Source organism: Sciurus carolinensis, chromosome 11 (genome assembly GCF_902686445.1).
Source record: "Sciurus carolinensis chromosome 11, mSciCar1.2, whole genome shotgun sequence".
Classification (NCBI taxonomy): Eukaryota; Metazoa; Chordata; class Mammalia; order Rodentia; family Sciuridae; genus Sciurus; species Sciurus carolinensis.
In genome coordinates this window covers 10,225,778-10,249,404 of record NC_062223.1, presented here as the reverse complement: position 1 = coordinate 10,249,404, position 23,627 = coordinate 10,225,778, and the positions used below count along the sequence as shown (strand labels likewise).

General features: G+C 47.7%; 1 long non-coding RNA gene across 2 annotated transcripts; it reads left to right on the top strand.

Moving 5' to 3' along the window:
- Positions 1 to 1,112: 1,112 nt before the first annotated feature.
- On the top strand, positions 1,113 to 22,661 carry LOC124960724 (uncharacterized). Of its 2 annotated transcripts, none has more exons than XR_007104111.1 (2): positions 1,113 to 21,489; positions 22,323 to 22,661. It is a non-coding gene; the product is annotated as an uncharacterized LOC124960724 (long non-coding RNA). The 2 variants fall into 2 exon arrangements; XR_007104110.1 differs by having other exon boundaries at positions 21,704 to 22,661.
- The last annotated feature ends 966 nt before the right edge of the window (positions 22,662 to 23,627 follow it).

Here is a 23,627-nt window from a genome sequence, read left to right as displayed (position 1 = left end):
CAGATCTTGGAGAAGGGCAAGTTGAGCTGCAGGAGTCTCCATGGCTAAGCCGCCAGCCAACAAGTCCGGGCTTGCCACATACTCAACCTTCTGTGTTGACAGTCACATGAGAGAGAGTCACCAGTTTTCCGAGAAGCAGGGGAGGGGCCCTGCCTGCAAATGCCATCTTGCAGAGGCAGGGGAAAATTTCTATCCCAGTTCCTGCCTTGGTTGCCAAGGGAGCCTGTTGTCACAGGGTGGTTTGTTTGGGGTGTGGGCAGTTAGCCTGGGAGGAGACTTCCTGGCAGTTGCTTTGTCAGATGGAACTCTCTCTCTACCACCTACACCTACCTCAGGGGGCCAGGGCAGAACAGGGGCCCCATGGGGGTCTTCTCTGCTTCCTCCTTACCCTGGACCCCCATGACATTGGAAGGGCCAATGACTCTTTTCAAAAGTCACAAAATCCTTATCCCTGCCAGTCTTTTGGACCAGGCTGCTTTTGGACACAGGCTGGAGTCCACCCTTCGTGAGCAGCCAACCTGGTGCCAACAGCAGCCACTAGACCCACTCCCTAGGACCCATCACAAGCCACAAACTGTCCTGGACCAGTGCTGGGGGCCCTGCAATCACCTATCCTGTCTTCTGCATAAACTTTTGCCATTAATACATCAAGCACATATTTCACCAAGTATTCTGTCCGGCCGCGGAGTTAACCGTTGGTAGAAAATGCTTCAAGTCTCCAGGCCCCTGCTACCTGGAAGGGACAGAACCAGGGACATGGCCCTCTGGGGCAGCGACTCCCTCCCGGCTAAGCTGCTGCACCCACTCGCTCCCTGCCGCTGAAGCAACACAGCAGGGATTCTCGGCCACACGCGCAAAGGCACAGCTGGTGTGCGGGACATCGCGTTCCCCGGGAGGGGGTCGCGACCTGCCAGGCGCCAGCGCCCCCGCCCCCGCCGCAAGCGCCCGCCGCTGACGTCACCGGCCGAGCACGCGGCGGCGCCGCCCGGAGTCACGCGCCACCGCCCCGGCAGCGCTGCGCCGCCGCAGAGATCCCTCCGCCGCCCCTGGAATTTTCCAGACGCTCTGCCGGCTCTTCTTTCGGGCCTCTGCCGGGCGGGGTGACCCGAGGCGACCCCGCAACTCCCTCGGTCCGCTGGGCAGCCCAGCTCCAGCCCGCCCCACGCACCAGCAGGAGAGGGGACTTCTCCCCCACGGCCCCTGCCTGCCAGATGTGACGCCGAGCCCTGCCCCGTGCAGCCCTGTTACTAGAGAAGAAAGGATAACTAGGGAGTGGCCACCAAAAGGCGGCCTGAACCGCCCCTAAGTGGGCTTCGCGGGCGGGGTGGGGAGGGACTCTTTTTCCGGTGGCAGTGGAGGAATCGCTCCGTTGAGTAACGCCCGGTGACGCGACCCAGGGCTATAAAAGCAAAAGTTGTGACCCGTCCAGCAGGAGTTAGCGACAGGGAGGGCCGGCGCCTGGGGCTAGCGGTGGGGCCGAAGTGGCTAGTTCAGGGTCTTAGGAGACAGCCGGGGATGGCAGAGCTAGACGGGGTCGGGGCACCTGGGGGAGGAGGACAGCAGTACTCCAGGCCTCCCGTCCCTGCTGTGCTGGATGGGAATTTGATTTCCAGGAGGGCGAGGCCTTTCCTTGCGCCTCGCTGGCCCCAGTGGCCTGGTTAATGTGGAAGAGGAAGGCGGCCGGGGCGGGAAGAGGTGGAGACTGGCCCAGGCAGTGGTCACTGGCAGGCAGGGTCGCAGACCCGCAACTGGTTAGGGAAGGCCGACTTGGAACTTGTCAATACCAGCAGCCCGGTTTTTTTTCCAGACAAAGGGTTGTGAACCCGCCTGGGGATGAGGCCTGGTCTTAAGGAAACTGGACTTAGCTTCGCGGGCTTGACAGCTCTGGCCCAGGGTGGTATGTAAAGAGGGCTCAGCCTGGCGGAGCCCAGGTCGGAGACGAGGGGTGGCCTGAGGAGTGACCATGAACCAGTGTGCCATCCCCACTTGTTAACTGGTGTTCCTAACGTGTCAGCCAGGCGGGGGCTGCCAAGGCAGGCTTCTTGTGTCTGGGGACAATATTGACCAACGCTTTATTTTCCAGGTGGCAGTGCCCTCCCCTCTGGACTTTCCTAGGTTCGGTGCTAAACTCTTCCTGAGCTCACTCTCCCCTCCTCCTCCCTCTTAACTCTCTGAGGTTGTCCCTTCACTTAAAACCTTGCCTCTGCTCATCTGGTAAGCCTGGTGAAGTCGCAGGAGCACTCTTGGAGTCGGTATTGTTGGTAATGGTGCAGGAGGAAAGGCCCTCCCCGTGGAGCCTGGGGTGGGGCGGGTTGGTGTTGCTTTTGGAGAGGGTGGGGATTGAATGTGCACCGCTGGGTGGGGCCGCAGCAGTGGTTCCAGCAGAAGTCTCCCAAATGCCTCATGGTCGTGGTTTGTTACTATAGTGTTCATCATGGCGAGCAGATGGCACCAGGAGAAATGGAGCCCCTGCCAGTGTGAGTCCTAGCAGTGCAGGAGGGGAGACCCTGAAGGACGCAGCCCGCTTAACTTGATGCCTGCACATTGAATTCCAGAGGCTTAGGAGGAGGAGGAAGTTCTCCAGTGCCCTGTGCCCAGGCCTTGCTCAGGAGCCCTGTATTCAGGAGGCCACCTATTTATTAAGGTTTTCAGATGAGCTTGTGGGAGGCAGATCAAAGCCCAAAGCAGATGCATCGGCTTGAGGGGCCATCATTGAATGAACGTTCCAGCTGCATCATCCTTCAGACCCAGCAGTGTCAGCAGGCACCCCTCTGGTCCTGGGGGTAGTTTTCAGATGTTGTGTCTTCTAAATTGAGCCTCCAGTCTTTCTAGTTCTGTGCTATGAACCTTGCTTCCAGAAGATTCTTAAGCTATAGAACATTTTAATGTTGATGCAAGAACCAGCGGGATACCTTTTAGATGGCACTTGGAGATGGAGCCAGGGACCTCTCACCTACCCACCTGCTTGCCTGCCTGCCTGCACGTTGGCCCAAGGAATTCTTGATGTGATAAAACTTTGGGATGTTGGGGAAAGCTCTTTGATTTTTTAAATGCTGTAGGCAGAGGGGTGTTAGCAGAAGCAGATTGTCAAATTGTGGAGGGTCATGTCTTGAGCTAAAGTGGGAGGGGTGGGGCTGGCCATGTCCAGGAGCTGTGTTGCAGGGGGTCTGTTTTGTTTTGTTTTTTAAATCAGAAAACGTATAAAACTTTAGATTTTTCAAGCTGGGTGCGATGGCGCATGCCTGAAATTCCAGCAACTTGGGAGATTGAGGCAAGAGGATGGTGAGTTCAATGCCAGCCTCAGCAAAAGCAAGGCACTAAGCAACTCATTGAGACCCTGTGGATATGATTTGTTAAAGTCACTAAATTCATCGTCGTCATCATTATAGTCAAACATGGGGAGTTGTCCTAACAAACTCAATGGTGATTATTTCCTGAGTTCTCGTTGTGGATTGAGATGATACATTATGGGTGTTGGTGAATCCACCTGAGGATGTTCTTTTCAGTTCAGGTGCTGGGAAGCAGGGCTGTAGCTCGGTGGTAGAGTGCGTGCCTAGCACGGAAAAGGCCCCAGCGGTTTCACTGGTAGCTCCATCATAGTCTGTTGCAAAATCACCTGGGGAAACTGTTGCATTGGAGACTCCAGGCCAAGATACTGATTTCATCTTACATGGAACAGTTACTGCATTGCTGACTCCCCAGTAGGTCTTTTCAAAATAGATGGGAGCACCGAAGCATCTATGAGTCCACTTGATCTTTTCAAAGTACACGGGGCCATCGTTGGAATGGTGAGTCTACTTGGTGATTTTATATTAGCTGCTGCAGGTGAGGGAACGAAGAGTCCACTTGGCGAATTCATGTTAGATGCTGCAGGCCTTTCATGGTGGCTGCATTATAGACGTCTGATGTCAGTTCATTCAGGTGTGGTATTTCATTTATGGGTTCCACACAAGTTATTTCTTCTGAGCTCTTGTTGACATTCAGGGGAGGGGGCACAGAAAAGCTGTTACTGCGTTTTTATTTCCCTCGTCATTGTTGTCAGAGGCTACGGTGGATTCTGTGAAAGCACTCATAATTCTCAGGCAAAGTCAGTGGCAGCTGCCACCAAGACCACTGAAGAAAGCATGTGGCAGACCCCCCTTGGCGGGGCATGGGTATTTTGTTTTTATGTTTAGCTTTTCTGGTGCTGGGGATTGAACGGGCCTTGGGCATCTTGGGCATCGTACGCTAGTGCTTTGCTACTGAGCTACAGCCCCAGCCCATTTTTTTTTTCATTCCTCCTCCCCTTTTTTTGTCTCCCCCCCCCTTTTTTTTAACTTACTGTAGATTTCGGAGTACTCTTGTCATTCCAGTTGGGGGCCCCTGAGGGGGGAGGAGGAGGACAAGGACTCAGCTTGTCACTAGTGATGGGAGGGATTGGACTGAAGATGGGGTGAGAGGGTTGGTGAGGGGTGCAGTGCTGGGAGGGGGAGGGTGGTGTGGAATGTGGGTTGAGAATTCTCTGGAGACACCCTAGGCAGAGATCTGGGAACTTTCATAGAATTTGTGAGTTAAGAAAATAGTAAATTATTAGCTAAATGGTTATATATATATATAAGCAGTGGAAGTTGCCTGGAAATTTTTCTAAAAGTGCTTACGATTTTTAAGTTCAAGGAGAAAAGCAAAATTGTTTTGCTTTGCTGTAAAGTGGGACAGACTGACAAGGTACAACTGAAAATAAGAATATTTAGTTACTTGAAGAATGTCATGGGACTTGATGGCAAGTCTTCAGGTTTCATCTGAAGCTGGGAAGGATTTTCAGAGCAACAAATCTTAGAAAAGACTTGTAAATGCCAACATTGTGGGGTTTTAAACATGTTAAGTGTGCACTTATCATGAGATTAAGATGGACTCTCCTGGTTTTGTAATTCATGTTTTGTCACTGAGATCTTATGCAAAATTCTGAGCAAAACGGAAATGTAATGATTTCTAGAGGAATTTCATAAGAAGTGCCTTGTAGATATTGTCATTGGTCAAAAACCATAACAGCAAAAATTTTGTTTACTAAATATAGTCTTTTGAAGTCTCAGTCATTGTAACGAGAAAAACCAAATAACCTTTTGTGGTCACAGTGAAATTACTATGATATTTGGTAACGAAATCATTAGTGAATAATCACCATTGTATTTTTAGTTTGAATGATCCAGGACTGGAGCGGGGGATACTAAGAGCAAACTGGGCAAAGGGGACCGCTCAGCAGAGGCAGTCTGTAAGAGCTGACTGTTCAATTGGTAAAGTAACTCCAATGGGTTTGTCATGTGTCTCCCTCTAAATTTCACTTTGAAAAATGTAAATATCCTGTACCTTTTATCCTTAGGATTTTCCTGTGTTCTGTGTTCCTTTTTTGAAATGCCTAAAAAATACAATGGTGTGGTAATTTCAGTTCTTAATCAGTGACTTGGGCATGATACAAGTACTGTCATTGGAACTTAAAGTGTATTAGTCATGCTTGTGTGGGGAAATATTTCTGGGTATGCTGTTGTGTAATGAAAGCTGTAAAAGCAGGTGGTTAAAAGGACTTGTTTGTATGGCACTCACTGTTCTATTGTGTGTGGTTACTAACCATTTTTCTTCCCCTTTACAGCACAAATAAAGGTTTGAGTTCTAAACTCCTTAGAATTGTTGTATTGCTATGTTACATTGCTCCACTGTCCTGTTGCCTCTGTGATGAAGGTGGATGTATCCTCAGATTGTAGTCTGAGGCCTCGATTCCCATTCACTAGTTAGCTCCAAATAATTTGGGCCATTGGTTGAACCAGTAATCTTCATTGAAATGGGTGGATTGGGAGGAGGGCTGTGCTCTGTGGGGAGTTGGTAATGTTTGTTCAAACCTGATGCGGAACCACATGAAGGTGAGTGTCTAGGTGGGGGAGTGCTTTGGCTCTGGTATTCTAGAACATTCCCTGGCCATATTTCCAAATGCCACCTATTTCATTTGGGGAAAATTCTAAAGAACAGAATGGACATGTAATAAGTGGTTTTGAGTTTTCATTCTTTTGGGAGCTGGTGTGTATACGTGCTTAAGCTCATAATTCTTTTTCTTTTGGTATGTGACTAAAAGGTTTGGGCTTATGTAAGTGCTCTATGGAGCCAGCCAGGGCTGCGTGAGGACGTGGGTGGGGGCACTTGGAATCCAGAGTGTGCGTCATGCCTGTAAGCCGATCTGCGTCCTGGGTGGGGAAGTGGCAGCATGACTCATCCTGGCACTTGTATTTCTCAGTGTTGTCTTGTGTCACCAGTGATGAGTTGTCACTTCTCTAGCTGAGAATAGAACACTGTCGGTGTCCCCTAAGGGAAATCGCCTGGTGGGGGGCTGGGGGGAGCTGGGCGAGCTTGGCTGGGAAGGGGAGTGGGGTGCAGGGGGTGAGAGCTGCAGGTCGACTGCCACCCTGGTTCCTGAGTGTTTCTTGGTGACCCTCCCTTGAACACTACTGAGAACCCCCAAAAGAGAAAGACCACGTGCCACCCAGCGGGCCTTCTGTCAGGTCCCCTGGCCCTGCCTGTGGCAGGCGCTGCTGTGTGTGATAGCGGGCCTACAGGGAGCAAGGCGAACTGGAAGTTCTTGTCAAAATGGAAGTAGCCTGAGAGCAGGCATGGACTTGCTGTGCGCCCAGGCCGAGACTCAGGGAAGCGGCCTGTTAGGAAAAGGGGAGGCACCGTCGCTGCCCCAGCACCACCCTGTCGCCGCCCTCGGTTGGTCTTGCTGATTCTGATCCTGAGCGGACTGCAAGGCCCTCTAATGCCAGGCGAGCGTCTGCGTGTTGCTGAGGCCCTGGAGGAAGGTTAGCCTCCGGCCATGCCTGGTGGCGTTGCACCCATAGTGCTGTATCGAAGGGGAGGCGCCACAACAGGCGCACAGTTAAATCTTCATACTAACATAGTACGTGGATGCAGAATGGGAAGGGCAAGGGGAAGAAAAGGGTGTCCCCTCTTCAGCCCTGCCTGCAGGGCCTCTGACCTTGACCTGCCTGCACCCTGCACCAATTCCTCACCGAATTCTCATGTCGAAAGGGTTTACCATAGGGGCTGGGTTGCAGCTCAGTGGTGGAGCGCTTACTTAGCACGGGTGAGGCACCGGGTTCAATCCTCAGCACCGCAGAAAAATAAATAAAGGTATTGTGTTCATCTACACTAAAAAAAAATTTTTTTAAAAGGGGTTTACCATAAAGTTTTGCAAAAAGCAAGTTGAAAATCTTCAGTAGTCTTCTGTTAACAATTGTTACTGGCATATTTACTTGTTTTTTCCTTATGCATCAGATGTTTTTGTACAAAAATGGGATTATACTTAAATTCTGTTTTATGACTGTTTTTCCTTTATATACAGTGAACACCTTGTTATTTGAGGCATCATTTTCATTGGTGACAATGTTCTGGTTCTAGCATGGCTGTGTTAATTTAAACAACTTCACTGAGATGAACATACAGCTTATTTCCCAGGGTTTTTGTTTTTTTGTTTTATTCCTCTCAGGAAATAAAAGTTATGTTGACCTTCCTTGTAGATCAAACTTTTCACGTCTGTTATTTATTCAAGATACGTTAATACATGTCTAGAAGGGAATGACGGTAATATGCTTCTTAAACCAGGTGTGGTGGCACATGCCTCTAATCCCAGCAGCTTGGGAGGCGGAGGCAGGAGGATCTTGAATTCAAAGCCGGTCTCAGCAATTTATCGAGGCCCTAAGCAACTCAGTGAGACCCTGTCTCTAAATAAAATACAAAAAAGGGCTGGGGATGTGGCTCAGTGGTCAAGTGCCCCTGGGTTCAATCCCCAGTACCAAAACAAAAGTTTAGGTTCATATTGCTTACTTTCCCTCTAGGGAGGGATTTTCTCAATTGGTGTTCTCACAGTGAGGAAACTTGACTCTTACTCAGAGTCCACTTATGGTACTAAAAACCTTTGCTACTTGGATAGATCCAGACTAATTTACCTTTGGACGTGAGTGTTGCTTTGCCTGCTGGTGAAATTGAACTTCTCACCTGTTGATTGTCCATTAGCAGTGTGAGTGCAAAAGAGTGATTTACAGCTCTTCAAGCACTTGTTTTCCTGTTAGTTGTTTTGTAAATACTGTTTACATATTAAGGATATTAATGATCTTTTTTATATTTGGTGCAAAATTCTGGTTACTAGGTTGACTTTTAATTTTTTTGTAAACATACAAAAGTTTCACATTTTTCTGAGGTTAAATCAAATCACTGTGGGTTCTACTCTTGTTGTTGTGCTTAGATTTTTCCTATCCTGAGTATATAAATATTAACCTGTATTTTCCTGTGACACTTGTGGTTTCATTTTTACGTTTAAATCTGGGGGGGCGGAGGTTTGTGGAATCTTTCATGTGGTGGCTGGCCCCCGGAGTAGCAGAGAACCTGCAAACGCTGTCAACTTGTCAAAGAGATCCATGACCTCCTCATCATAAAAGAGCAATTGCATTCTTTTCTGCTGTTAAGCTTGTCCCATATGATTTTAGCCAGTCTCCCAAGCTGGTGAAAGTGTTTTGACTGATTTAAACTGTGCTGCCATTGGCATCTCCGTGAATTTGTTGCACATGTGTGTTCTCCAGAGTGGTGTGACCTGGTCTGTGGTGAGCATGGCTTTATAATGCTCCTCACCCTTTCTCTTGTGAGCAAGTCTGTTTCCTTACAGAGTCGCCATCATCAGGTTCTTTCAATTTTATGTATTGATTTTTTGTGTGTGGTAAATTGCACATAACATAAAATATTGCTGTAGCCATTTTTACGTGTAGTCAGTAGTATTAAGTGTAATTGTGTGAGGCAACCAATCTCCAGAACTTTCTCATCTTGCAAAAAAGGAAACTACTCAGAAAACAACATGAAACTCGCCACTCACTCCTTCCCACAGTCCTGGGCAACAAATGTTCTTTCCACTTTCTGAGTTTGACTGTGAAGATACCTCATGAACGGTAAATCCTGTGGTGTTTGTCTTTTGTGATTGGTTTATCTCACTTAGCCAAGTGTGCACGGGATTCGTCCAGGTCGCAGCATGTGTGCGTCTCCTTGTTAGTTCATCCACTTGGCTGGTTCCACCTTTGGCCATTGTGAATAAGGCTGCTGTGGACATGGGGTACAGTTTTTCTTTTCAAGATCCTGCTTTCAATTCTTTCAGTAAATGGTTGTGAGGTGATAGTGGATTGTGCTTTCAATTTGCATTTCCCTGATGCATTTCATGTGCTTATTGGCCATTTGAATATCATATTCAAAGAAATGTCTATTCCAGTTCTGTCTATTTTAAAAATTCAGGGTATTACAACTGATGACTAGTCGGAGTTCTCTATATTCTGGGTATTAAGCCTTTATCAGATATATGATCTGCAAATATTTTCTTCCATTCCATAATATTGTTTTTCACTCTGTGGTTTGAGTCCTTTGATGCACAACCATTTCTGATTCGTTTGTTTCATGGTGCTGGGGATGGAACGCAGGGCCTCCCCATGCCAAGCCAGGGCTCTACCACTGAGCCACATCTCCAGCCCAGAGTATTTTAGTTTTGATGTAATCAAGTTTACCTTAATTGATTTTTTACTTTTGTTGCCTGTCCTTTTAGTGTCATCCAAGAAATCATTGCCAAATTCAACATTACAAAGTATTTAATGCTACTTTTTTTTCTTCATCTCTATTTCTGTAATTATTGGCTAGTATTTTACCACTTCTCCTTTCCATTTGTCCTCTTTGGCTACTTAACGTGTGATTTTCATAAGGATTTCTTACAGTTGGGAAGACAAGCGATTGCCGGTTGTGACTGTCAGACTTACTCTCCATTTTTCCTTGTTAATGCAGAAGCATGTATTATACAGAGACCTGAAAATAGTCTGATAAGTGTGAGAGTAACGGGGTCTGGACTTGCTTCTCATTACTTCCTCTTTAGTAGCTGAGCATGAACATAGTGCCCTTGAGTACTTGGCTCCACTTCAGCCATTATTGCTGCTAAAACTGACAGCAAGCCCTCTCGGCCCTTCTGCACCACGTTTACCAACCTGAGCCTCTTATGGCTGTGTCTGAATCATTTTTGGGAACATGATGTGGTTCTCTCTTCTTTGCTTCCTTGATTATTTTTAAAAATGTGGTAACATTTCTGAACCTTCTGTCGATATAAAAGCTAGGATGGTAGAGAAGGCAGCTTCCTCCTGCCCGTGGCCCCAGGCCCCAGCATCTGAACCCTGCATTTATCTTCCCTCTCTTGCTTTTCATGTAGCTTTTTAAAAATTTTTATCTAAACCTATTTTTCAAGGTATGTGTCTTTATTTTAGTTTTTAACATTGTAGAAAAATTTATGTTATGTAATCCTCTGGAATGTTCTCACTTGGTGTGAAGTCATACCATCCCTTTTCTGGCATGTAGTTTGGTTTCCTTGCTGAACAGAGCCCATCTTGTGATTCTATACAGTTAATTCCTCAGTTCTATCAATGGTGACAGCGTTGCTTTTCTTCTGTTAAGTGTCTTTAGAGGAATGCTGTGCGATGCTTTCTTGTCTTACAGAATTAAAACATGTGGCTGGCACTCTCAATGCTCCACCCTGTTCAGCAGTGAGGAGTGTCAGCTGTTTGCTGTGTTTCCTGACAGGCCTTTCTGTCCATTTGCATTCTACATGGAAAAGAGAGGTCACATTGTTTTCCTGTAAGTCTTGGGCTAGTTCTGCTTACTGTACGTCGTTCCTGACTTGCTTTGTTTCACTTAACAGTAGTCATATGAGTCCATATAGAACTGTCTTTGTTCTTTCAAACCATTGCATAATGTTCCAGCCATGAATGATTCAGCTGTTCGGCCAGTGATGGAAGTTCACTCCTTTGGCATCAGAAGCAGTACTGTGAGATCTCACCTTCACGCCCTGTGCATCATGCTGAGTGTTCCTCAGGGTAGTACCAAGACGTGAGTCCCTGGATGTGGGTCTGTCTCTCTCCAGAACAGAGACACAGATTTGCATACCTGAATATGAGAGTATCTGTTTTTACATACCTTCTTTGGCACTCAGCACACAAAACCTTTTTTTTTTTTTTTTTTTTTAATTCCTGCCGGTTGCCCTCTTTAATCTGTCATGTAGGTACAGTGACTATGGAAACTGATTGGTACAACAATCTGTTGTCTTCTGTGTGGATTTAGCATTTATGGGCTTAATGGTGATAGAGGCCCCAAGGTCCAAGACATGAAATGATTTGTAATTTGGTCAAGGTATAGTTTGTTAAATTCATGTCATGAGGCTGCCAAGGCCACCCGGCTAGTGCTCTCCATCCCTGTCACACTGTGACTTCCTTCTCTGCTTATCCCTGCATCCAAGCAGTTCTTCTGAAAGCACCAAGATTTTGCAGCTATAGGTAAGTTCCTGGCTAGTATTTCTGTAGTGAGTACCATTGCAGGGAAGGGACCTTGGAGTATATGTGGCAGAACTGATAAGTCATTAGACTTGAACCTGAAAATCAAATGCTATGCAAAAGCCCAATACATAATACCTAACTCCTCCCTCCGAGATAACTATCAAAGACTTTGTTTTTATTCCTTTGGACAGCTTCCCTGCCTGGACTTAACTAAAATTTATGTTATTATCTTCTCTAAGATGGAATCGTGTGATGTTACTCTTCTGGCTCCACAATCTCTACTCCTGGTGCTGACATTGTCTTCCTTTCCCCATGGTTGACTTTAAGGTTATTTCTAGGACTTTCTGGCCATCGCAAGCAGTGCTGCCGTGATCCACTCTGAATTCCTTGGGTGCACCGGCTTAGCATCCCCAGGACAGTGCGTGTAGGAAGCCATGGGGTCTGGGCCGGGCAGCTCCTGAAATTCATGCCCATTCGCACTCCTCAGTTTTTCTGTGTCTGGGACCCTCAGTTTTGTCAGATGGGTCAGAACTTGAAGAAGCCAAGTCCAGAGTCTACTGCCTGGTGCTCTAAGTAGGTTAAAAACAAAACCCAGACATTTCTAGGAAAGCGACTGTGTCATTTCCAAAAAGCAGTATCAATTATGTCTTAGTTGTCTTTTCTGGGCCACTCTGCCCTCTGCTCAGCAACGTAGTGGCTTTCTGAGTTGAGGACACTCCCCTCTAAGAAGGCACAGGTGCTCTGGCCTTCCTCGTCTCTCAGGATCCCAGGGAGGTGGACGCTGGACAGCAGGGCAGCTCGAGCAGCCTCCACCTGGAGGCCTTACCATCTCCTGAAGTAGATGCCAGCGTTCCTCAGGCTCCTCAGCCTCTAGCAGCTGGCATACTGTCCCCTTGCTTTTCTGTGATGTGACAACTGTGTGACCCATAGTTGGTGTGTCAAAACAAGGCCCTGCCTCAGCCTCTGCTCCGGTGCTGACTCCACTGGTTTCCTCCTGCTCATTTCACTTACATGTGTAGAAAATATTCAAAGTAATATTTGCTCATGTTAAAACTTCAGGCCCTGAAGGTGACAGGGACATCCTTTTCTAATGTTTCACCCCCTTCCCCACAGAGGCAACTGTTGTGGCCTGGTCCTGAAACTTCCAGATAATTCTGTGTCCACATAAAGCTGTGGAGGTACAGGCACACCACACAGCCTGACTTAGTCTGGATCTGCCTGTGGTCCCACCTGTGTGAACTGTGGCCATGTTCGAATTGCCCACTCCCCTTCTGGGGAGCAACGGGGTTGTCTCCAGCATTTTGAGTGTATCTCAGGCTGTACTGTCTGCCTGCCTGTGTCTTCATGTACATGGGCAAGTGTGTCAATAGGGCAGAGTTTTCTGTAGGAGGAATTCTGGGGCCTGGTACATGTCATTTCCAATTACGATGAATGGCACTGTGGAGATGGTTCCAAGTGGTACTTCCCACACCTGTACCAACACTGTTCCCAAATTTAGTTATTTGTCAGTGCGAGAAATGAAAAATAATTGTAGTTCCTATTTCTGTTTCTACTGGATTGTATACTTGTTGGTTTAGAAGAGCTCTTAATATATATATATTAAGGAAATTAACCATTTGTCATTTTTGCTGCAAATACCTCCCCATTCTTCACTGATCTTTAAGTTTTATGGTATTTTACTGTCCAAAGTTTTAAATATGTATGCAATCATTTATAAACATCTAATGGCTTCCGGACAAGTTTTTTTCTTTCATTTTTATTAGACCTGTCTGGTCTCAATTTCTGTAATGAGTGACTCAAGGTACTTAGCCTGTTGCCTCTATACCATGTACTGATTAATACAGCTCTTTACCATTGATTCATATACCAGTTCCAAGTGGTTTTAAATATTGTAGTCTGTGCTTTAATATATGGTGAGGATGGCCCTGTCTCCTGACTCCACTTTCCTGAGTATTCCTGGCTATGGTTGCGTGAGTAGTTGGACCTTCCCTATGATGTCTTCATGAACTTCCTCCTGTGCAAGAATAAGGTATGTCTTTCCATTTACTGACAGTGATTTAATCTGACTATATTATTGGAAAACTGTGGTCGGTGATATTGGCCTTGGCTGTCTACCTTGGTCTGGATTTCCTAAGCTGCCTCCTGGCAGGCCCCACCCCACACGGCAGCACCCATCACAGCACCCTTATGTATTTATTTTTGCATAGTGGTTACTAGCTGCTGTTACACTGTCGATATCTTTGAGTGATCTTTGCAGTTGAAATGCTTCTGTACACACTGCCATGCTAAAAAGGCCTTTAGGTTTATGCAAAGCCAGCACATTGTACCCAAGGTCACATTCAGGGTGGGTTTGCTTTCTGAACCTCTGCCCCTGTGTGGCTGTCGCCTCTCACAGGAAGTGCTGTGTATCTGGAATGTCTGAATGGTGATCAGCAAGCACCTGACCCCTATGCTCAACCCCTCATGTACCTTTTTCTCCTGCCCACACCTGCGGGAACCAAGGGCTCACACACCCTAAGTGAGCCATGTAGCTCCGCCCCAGCCCCTGCTGGCACTTTGACGTTTCCATGCTGTCTGGCCTTGTGAGAGATTACACAGAGCAGAACGTTCCAGTGTCTCAGAGCCACCATTGTGAACATGCTGTTCTGTGTTCCTTTGGGGGGCTGCTGAGGTGGGGTGCATTGGTCCCGTCTCTACCCACAGAAGGCAGAGTGGCGGCCATCTGCTTCAGAACGAGGCATTTGGGCTTTCCTTCTTCCAAAGTCGAACACTGTCCTGTTTCTCCTGACTTGGTGATGAGATAGGGAAGGTGGCCTCTTGCCCAGCAGTGCAGGCCCTGGTCCAGGGGTCTGAACAGGTTGGAGGCCTTTGACTCAGTTGCCAAGTGCCCTGCAGTGGGGTTCGGCCACATCCCCATCTTGCCCACCCTAACTGGTGTTTATCTTCTCTGGTTTTAAGGCCGAAATAACATATTAGTATTTTGTCTTTTTTTGTTTGGTTGTGGTGCTGGGGTGGAACCCAGGCCCTCGTACCCATATCTGTGTTTTAATTTGCACTTTTTGATTCCGAGGAGCAGGGTGAATACCTGGGTGTTGCGAGCCTCGTGCTTACCTGTACCTTCACAGCTGTGCAAGAACTATGTTGACGTTGAGCCTGGTACAGTGCAAGGTTTCTCAAGTTTTGTAGTTTGCCTTTTAATTTTATGTGTTGGATCTTGCTAATGTTTTAAATTTTGTAATCGGAGCCATCAATTTTCATTAGAATGGGCTCGGACGTTGTGTTCTGCTGTATTTCTTCTGGTCCCCTTGGGCACTAAACTAATCCATCTGGAAGTTGTTTGGGAGTACAGTATGAGGCAGGAACCTGATTTGGCTGTTTCAAAATGACTGATTTCCCCAGCACCATTTACTGAATATTTCTACTTTGTCTACTGATTTGAAATGCTGCTTGGTAATCATTAGCTAAATCATAGTTAACCCTTTCGGCAGGAACCGCCATCTTCCAGTAACTCGCCAAAATGACAAACCAAAGGGAAAGAAGAGAGGAACCTGATATATGTTCTCCAGGCCTTTTGGCAAACATGAGTTATTCCTTTGGCCACATTTATGGGAATCTACAAGGATGATATTGTAGACATTAAGGGAATGGGTACTGTTCAAAAAGGAATGCCCATAAATGTTATCATGGGAAAACTGGAAGAGTCTAGTGTTACCCAGCATGCTGTTGGCATTGTCGTGAATAAGCAAGTAAAGGCAAGAGTCTTGCCAAGAGAATTAATGTGCGTATTGAGCATCTTAAGCACTTGCAGAGCCAAGACAGCTTCCTGACACATGTGAGGGAAAATGATCAGAAAAAGAAGGAAACCAAAGAGAAAGGTACTGGGTTCAGCTGAAGCGCCAGCCTGCTCCACCCAGGGAAGCACATTTTGTGAGAACAAATGGAAAGGAGCCTGAGCTGCTGGAACCTATTCCCTAGAATTCGTGGCACAATAAATGTAAAAACAAATAAAAGCCTGTGAACTTTAAAAGTGAAAATGATAATAATAATGCAGATAAGTCTGCTTCTGGACTTTCTGTCTGTTCCACTACAGCTGCCTTACCCTGTGACAGTCTAATGTTTCACTAATTTTCTTAACTTGATACTGTTTTCACATAGAGTAATCCAGGTCCCTGTCCCTCTCTTAAGACATTTGGATTTTTATTGGAAATTCATTTCCTTTATAAACATTTTGATATTGAGATTTCCCCATTCCCTGTTCATTCAGGATAGGATAATTTTTTTATGTTCCTTGGAAGCTATAGACTTTTTTTTTATTTGGATTATGCAGGTTTATGAGGTTTGTTCCTTGAATGAATATTTCATATTATGATTGGATGTTAAAATTTCTGGGGCTGAGGATATAGCTCAGTAGTAGAGCCCTTGCCTAGCATGCATGAGGCCCTGGATTCAATCCCCAGTACTATCAAAAGTTTTCCAAATTTAAAATTAATTTAAATCAATTTTTTGTTTCTGATTATGATAGCATATGGTAAGACCTGTTTTATGTGTATTCTTTGTGTTGTAAGTAAATGTGCCAGACTTCACCATTAGGATCAACTGGGAGGTTAAACAGCATATTGGCTAAAAGTGCTCTCAAGTCAGGCAGCTGACTATCATCCTGAGCACCCCCTCATTTACCACCTGAGCATTCCTCTGCCTCAGTTTCCCCATCTGTAAGAAGGGGTGGTCATGACCTACCTCAGAAGTGGGATAGGGATTAGTGACATAGTGCAGGCAGGGTACTTGGCCTCATTTGACATGGACTTAGCGCTGTTCTCTGGGGTTTTCCAAGTGAATAGCAGTCCACTGGGGATTGTGTCACCTACCAGAACTACTCCATTTTTCTTGCCTCTCTTCTTGTCTTAATGGAATGGGCTGTGATTACTAATGAGCCGTGAGCATTGTGATCTCATTTCTATTCAACCCATGGGGAATCTGTCAGCAGACGGAGGAGGACGAGGGTTCTGCTGGGCCCCGCGGGCTGCATATGAGCCCCCTTGGCCTGTTTTGTGTTGCCCAGAGGGTGGTCTTGGTGGTCCTAAATTAGCTGTGATCTGCTCATGGTTTACATTTTAAAATGTATGCGTTTATTTTAACATAGCTTTTTTATTTATGATGGTAAATATAAAGTTTCCTTTTCAAATAAATTTCATTTTTCCTTCTAAAAGTCAGGCTATAGTCACACTGCCTTAGAACTCATGCCTTTCAAGTGCTCAATTCGTGGGTCTTGGTCCGCTCACTCACTGCGCTGTGCAGCCGTAGACTTCCTTGGCCCAGACAGAAGCGCTGCACTTTCCTGCCCCAGGCCCTGGTAATCTTCATTATACTTTGTCTCTATGAATTTGCCTGTTCTAGAACCTCATGTAAGTGGAATCATGCATTGTTTGTCTTTCTATGTCTGATTATTTCACTTAGCATGATATTTTCAAGGTTCATCATGCCTGTAGCATGTAACAGGACTGCACTCCTTTTCATAGCTGAAGGATGCTCCATTACTGATACCCTGCACGGTGCTGATCGGTTGGACTTGGGATGGTTTCTTCTTTGGACTGTTAGGAACAGTGCTACTGTGAACATCTATGTACAAGCTTTTATGTGAACATGGGATTTCAGCTGTCCTGGGTGTCCAGGCAGGAGTGGAATTGCTGGGTCAGAGTCACTCTGTATGTAATTCTGAGGCCCTGCCAGGCTGCTTTGCCTTCGCAGCGGTCATGTGTGAGGGTTCCATTTCCCCACGTCTCACCAACACGGGTTATTGACTTTTTCATTATAACCATCCTGTGGGCATGAAATGATATTGTGTAATTGTGACTTGCATTTCTCTGAAAATGGACAATATCAAGTGCCCTTCAAACACCATTGGCATGTGCATATCTTCTCTGGAGGGGTGACTGTGCTGAGCCTTGGCCTGGTTTCTAATTAGGTGTTTGTCATTTCATCATTGAATTGTAAGAGCTCTTTATAAATTCTGGATTCCAGACCCTCATCAGATATGTGACTTGCAAATACTTTGTCCCATTCTGTGGCAGTCCTTAAACAGGATGGAAGAGAAGTCCTGCTTGGGTGTGTCCTTCGTCTGTGATGTCATCGATGTCACCTGCGCTTATGCTGGATCATGGGAAAAGGTATCCATTTGTTTTCTAGATTGCTCTGGAGTTTTTTACTTATTTTTAAATCACAGTAGATATTGCTTTCCCTGCATCTCCCAACCTCTGATGATTTTATTTATTTTTTTGTATTTTTTGTTGTAGATGGACACAGTGCCTTTATTTTGTTTATTTAGTTTTATGTGGTGCTGAGAATTGAACCCAATGCCTCACACGTGGTAGGCAAGCACTCTACCACTGAGCCCCAGCCCCTGATGATTTTAATTCTATTAATGAACTATTAATGATTTCATTAATACTAATGGAATAGTAAACCCTCCTGTGATTTCTGATCCAAGGCACTCCTGGGCCTGGAGGCATGCAATGAATTAGAAGGTCCCCTTGGACTTCAGGCTGCTGTCTAGCAGGCTTAGGGATCAGGACATCCAAAGAGATGGTTCTAAGAACAGCATCTACAAGCTCAGGTTTGAGCCAGGCAACTAGGTTTCAATTCTGTTTCTTTGCCACTTAGTAGCATGTGACTTTGGCTAAATTTCTTAAATGCTTTTGTTTCAAGGGATGAAGTCTTGCTAACGTTGCCCAAGCTGGCCCTGAAGCGTTCCTCCTGAGTAGCTGGGATACTACACCTGGGCCCATCCGAATTTCTTATTGTTGAAGGTTTCCTCAGTGATGAGGTGGGGAGAAGAGTGAACCCGGGTCTGTGGTGAGGCTGAAACGTGTGTGTGGCTGCCCTGCTTGAGGGGGGTGGAGCTGCTCTCTCTGTCCCTTTGTGGCAGGAGTGTATCGGACAGTCCCTGGTCTTCCCTGCAGTCCACAGGCAGTGTCCTGGGACACTGGCCACTCTGTTGGTGGAGGTTCCGTGGTTCTCTGAGAGTTCTCCTAGGGCTTTGGGCTGCTCAGTATTTCTATTTCACCACAAGTCGATTTCTCAAGTTTTGTTTTCTAAGAAAATTGCCTTTTTCGCTTATGCTAGTGCAGAGGATCTTTTTTACTCTAATATCCTCCTCAGGAATAGCTTTTCAACTTTTTTATACCTAGCTTTTCTTTTCTTATCTTGAATAGACTTGCAAGAAATCTATTTTATTGGCCTTTTTGAAAAAGCTGCTTCAGATTTAAAAAAAAAAAAAAAAAAAAAAAAGCAGCTGTGCAGCTCTGCTCTCCTTTGGTATCGTGGGCAGGTGACTCACTGTGTCCTGGCCCATGTGGCTCCGACGGGGAAGAGCGGCGAAGGCTGGGCGCCGAGCTCACGGTGTAGGCAGCCTTGTGCCAGCCACCACACCCTCAGCCCACGGTGGCAGTCAGGGCCCCCAACTAGAGCAGAGCGTCCTGAGGAGACTGCTGACCACCCAGAAGCGCATAAGGTGTCCTGTGGGTGGCAGGCCCTCAAAGGCATGCAGTGCACCCAGCAAAGGAAACAGCCAACTGTGGTTGCCTCAGGCCAGTTTCACCTTTAAATGGTCACTCCATCCACGTCCTTTATGGTCACCACTGTGCTGGTGCCTGTCGGTGCAGGCAGACAAGATGACTGACCCTCCCCTCTTGGGCCTGTTCTCATGGTGCATAGGCCTCAGATGGTAATTACACAAACCAGGAGTGAACAGCAGCCAGGCACAGTGGCACAGGCCTGTCGTTCCAGCCACTTGGGAGGCTGAGGCAGAAGGATAGTAAATTTGAGGCTAGCCTCAGCAACTTACAAATGAAATTGAAAAGGGGCTGGGAGTGTAGCTCAGTGGTAGAGAGCTGGTCAATCCCCAGCCATGAGTGAACAGAGCCCTCCCCATAGGAGTCCTTGGACCCTCACTGGAAGGAAGAGCACTCTGGCGAGAGCAGGGCCTGACCAAGTCTGTGGGCTCTGAGGGCCTGGCTGGGGCTCGCCAGCCCTGACTGTGGCCCCATGAGATCCAGGTGCCCCATGGGCACCCAGGTTTCTCCATATTTAGGAAGAAACTTTGTTGCTCTTGTATCTGTGTGTGTGGTTTCAGTGCTGAGGTGTGCTTGACCTTATGTAAGTGCATGCATGCTTTAAATTTCCAAGTGTTTAGTAGTTTTTATTTCTTCACACCTTTTTGTCCGTTTCTGCTTTAACTGATGGTTATCAGAGAAAGTGGCCTGTACAATGTCTGTGGTTTTAAACATATGGTTCCTTTTCTTCATTGCTTAATGTATGATTATTTTTATAAATGTTCCATGGCAGTTGAGAGGTGTTCTCTGTCACAGTCCACATCTGGATCAGTGTTTTTGATCAAGTTCAAATCCACCATGTATTTGTATAACAGTCGCAGGCTGCATGCGTCCTCCCACCTCCCCTGGATTGCTCCTCTTGGGGGGCCTTTTTGTTTGCTCCATGTGTTTTGATGCAGCAGTACTGATCCATCAAGATGCCCAGCAACACAGACACCCCTCTGTGAAGTGCTTTCTGTTTGGAAGTCACCACACCTGGTGTTGGTGGTATAAACTGGAACCTGCTCATGCACACACACCTGCACACAGGCACAACACCCAGGCATGCGCACACACCAGTCTTCCTGATTACAATGGACTGAAATACCTGCAGAGGTTATTTTCAACTTGAATTCTGCAACTGTAACTATCTTTTACATCTCTGCTTTCTGTTTGTGTATGTGTGTTTATTTTACACTCCCGATTGGTAGGGTTTTTTTGCTATTTTTTACTTTGTGTTAGGTAGAAAGTATATGTTGGGGACCCAGTTACTGGTACTGAAATGATCACCCTTCCGATTGAGGGCATACCAGGGTGTGGACTCGTCACTGCAGCCTGGGCCACGTGGGCCGGTGCCAGCACTTCGTGATTACCAATGGTGCGGTCGCAAATCCCCTTTTCTACCTCCAGACTGCTCTGGGTTTGTGTTCTCCACTGGCCAAAGGGACAGGACAGTTGCTGGGCTTTTGCTGGCTTCCATGGGCCTCCAATGGTTCTGAGGAACCAGGGGTGGAGGCTGCTGGTTTTGCCTGACCCCACCAACGCCACTGTTCCCTTTGCTCAGGGGCTGAGTGTGCAGTGGTTTCTGGAGTCATTTTCATTCTCACCCTTTAGCCCGTTTCCTGTGTAGATTCCTCTTGGGGTTCCCATAGCACACCTGAGGGCCTGTCACTAATGTGGAATTAATTCTTTGCTCACTTACAGAGTATGTTTTGAACCCCCATCTCTGAGCCTTGTAAGGCCAGAGCTTTGTTGCTTCATCGTCAGGTTGGGACTTACCTGGTCGGGCATGTTTCCTCTCTGCTGCTGCAGTAAGTAAGTGTCTGTACTTCCTGCTGTGTTTGCTGCTGAAGCTGAAGGGAGCCTGAGGGAAGATGGGGTGCTAGCAGGAGGGGTAGCCTGAGAGATGGGGAGGGGATGCAGGCCCTGGGCCCAGCAGGGTCCGGAGGCTGGGCGGTAGGTTCTCAGTACACCTGGCAGTTCTCAGACCTTGGTGTGTGTGTGTGTGTGTGTGTGTGTGTGTGTGTGTGTGTGTGTGGAGAGAGAGAGAGAGAGAGAGGGGGAGAAGTGGGGCTGACTGCCTGGATTCCTGGGGTGAGTACAGAGGAGCCAGTTCTCTGCTTGGCTGACCTTCTCTGTGCCCCTGAGCAGATTACAGCCCCTTGGAGCCTCAGCTTCTCATCTGGACCTGACTGGGGACACAGCTTCTGATCTCCTCAGGGCTCACAGGAAGGGATCCTGGCCTTTGAATTGACAAGGACTACAGGGCTCATGGCGGTGCTGTGTGGACCCGCCATGGCCCTAGGGGAGGCAGAACCTGCACCCACACCCTGGACTGCCAGGCGCCAAGGGTCCCGCGTCGGCTCCGTGTAACTCTGGGCTCTGAGGCTCTGGAGACTTGAACCCAGCCTCCCAGAACTCGCAGTCCAGGTCAGAGCCCGCAGAGGACTGCTGGGGACGCTGTGCTTCCGACTTCATTTTCAAACGATGGCACTTCTCAAGAAGGAATCCACAGCCGACGAGCTCAGGATGGAAGGCAGGTGGGCATGTCTGGGTGACCTCAGGTGGCCAGGGCCCAGCAGACCTGGAGGGCCACATGCTTTTGATAGTGTTGGATGTTCCCTTAGCTCTTAGGGTCCTGTTCTGGGGTGAAAAGATTTCTGCCTTTAACTCTGAGCGACTACATAGTTAAAAACTCAAGCCACGAAGAAGGTGTAAAATGAAAGTCAAATCCCTCTCCCCTTGCCTTCTCAGTCCCACCACACAGGTGGCCTGCGTGTTTATTTGGATCTTCTGGAAATGGCTGAGTTCATATACAAGCTTGTTGCTGCCGACGCCGTCCCAGAGCAAGCAGGGCTGTCTGACTTCACGCGCTCCTCAGTCGGGAGACACATGTGGCTGCCAGGCTGGGGGACAAGTGTGCCCTGGCTGTGCCTCCGGAAGGGGTGTCAGGCAGGCGGAGGGGGGCGGGTGGGAAGGGGGCGCGGAGCCGCCGCAGGTGTTTCTTTTACTGGCCGCGGCTCATGGCCGCGGTCAGGTTTTGCTTTTCACCTTTCAGTCTGTGAGAAAGTGAGCAGGAAAAAGCAAAAGGCGCTGGTGGCGGCACGCCCACGAGTGGGCCGGGGTTCGAGTCCCCGCGGCGTCCCTGCTTCCTCCTGGCTCCAGCTCCAGGCCCCACGGCCCTACCCAGAGGAACATGGGTCCCCAGGAGAGGCACAGGTGGGCACAGGGTTTCAGGGTCACCCGCTCCTTCCGTCCACCCTGTCCTGGGCTGGGCTCTCAAGGGCTCTGGTGGCTGCAGCCTCCTTGCCCTGGGCCCCAGTCTCCGGTGACCTGCGGGCGACCTTGCATCCCTCTGAACTTCCCATTCTAGGTAGTTGACATAAGCAGAATCCACGGTGAGCACTTCCAGGTCTGGCTCTTCACTCAGCATCGTCTTCCTGAGGTTTAACCATGCTTACGCTCCTCAGTCCTCACGCCATTGGACGCGTAGACCACAATCAAGTCCACCAGCTAATGGACCCTGGGTTGTGCCTGCAGTGTTTTTTTTTTCCCCCAGTTGTGGATGGACACAATACCTTTATTTTTTTTAATTTATATTTATGTGGTGCTTATTGGATGTGGAAAATAAAAAAAAAAAAACACAATAGTGTGGTCTGAGAAAAGAAAGCCATACAGTGAGAGCTTCCACTTCTTTCAAGATAAATCCTTTTCAGATGCTGGCCATTGGTAGGGAGAAAGTGTTCCATCAAACCTAGAACGAGAGTCTCTTGGAAATACTAATCTCTTCCAAGAGGAATCCTCTCCAGACACTGGCCACCAAACCCCAAAACAGAAATCCATGTACCTGAGTGCAAACAGACTGCTCACTAAATCATCTCTCAGTTTAACCTAGAGAAGCCCAAACTCCTCCTTTGGCTAGTGGCTCATTTTCCACCAGGAAAGTGGGTCCATCAGAACCATGACTCCATTCCTGAAGAAAGGCTTTGGCTGACCCATAAAGTTTGCATCCGGCTGGGTCTTTTCTGCTAACAGTGCTGAGGATCGAACCCAGTGCTTCACACATGCTAGGCAAGTGCGCTCCACCACTGAGCCACCACCCCAGCCCTGATCACGCAGTTGGACTATTCTGAACCAGGTGTCTATGGGCACTCATTCCCAAGCATGGTTCAAGTCCATGTTTTCAAGTTGGAGTGGAATTTCTGGGTCATACGGTAATTCCATGTTGAGCCTCTTTTGTTTCTTGCAGTGCTGGGGATGGAAGCAGGGCCCCACGCCTGCCAGGCAAGCGTGCTGCCATGGGGCTCCACCCCAGCCCCGCGTCTAACTCCAGGAAGACCTACCTGCTGCTACCCACTGCAGCTGCACCCTCTGGCTTTCCCCCAGCAGTGTGGGAGGCTTCCAGGCTTTGCACGTACTGACCAACACTTGACTTCCTTGTGATGGAATCCTCATAAGTGTGAAGTGGTCTCTTAACTTTCCGATTTTTTCATCTGAATTTTTTGGCCTCATTCTGAGGTTGGGGATTCACTATCTGGAGTGAGATGTGACCCCAGGTCAGTAGGACCCCAGAGCCTGTGCTTGACTGCAGCCCTCCTCCCCACAGGACTACAGCTGCAGGCCCTGGCAAGGTCTGTGAAAACAATTGGTGGGGGAGCCAGGGGGTGCAGTCTCCCTC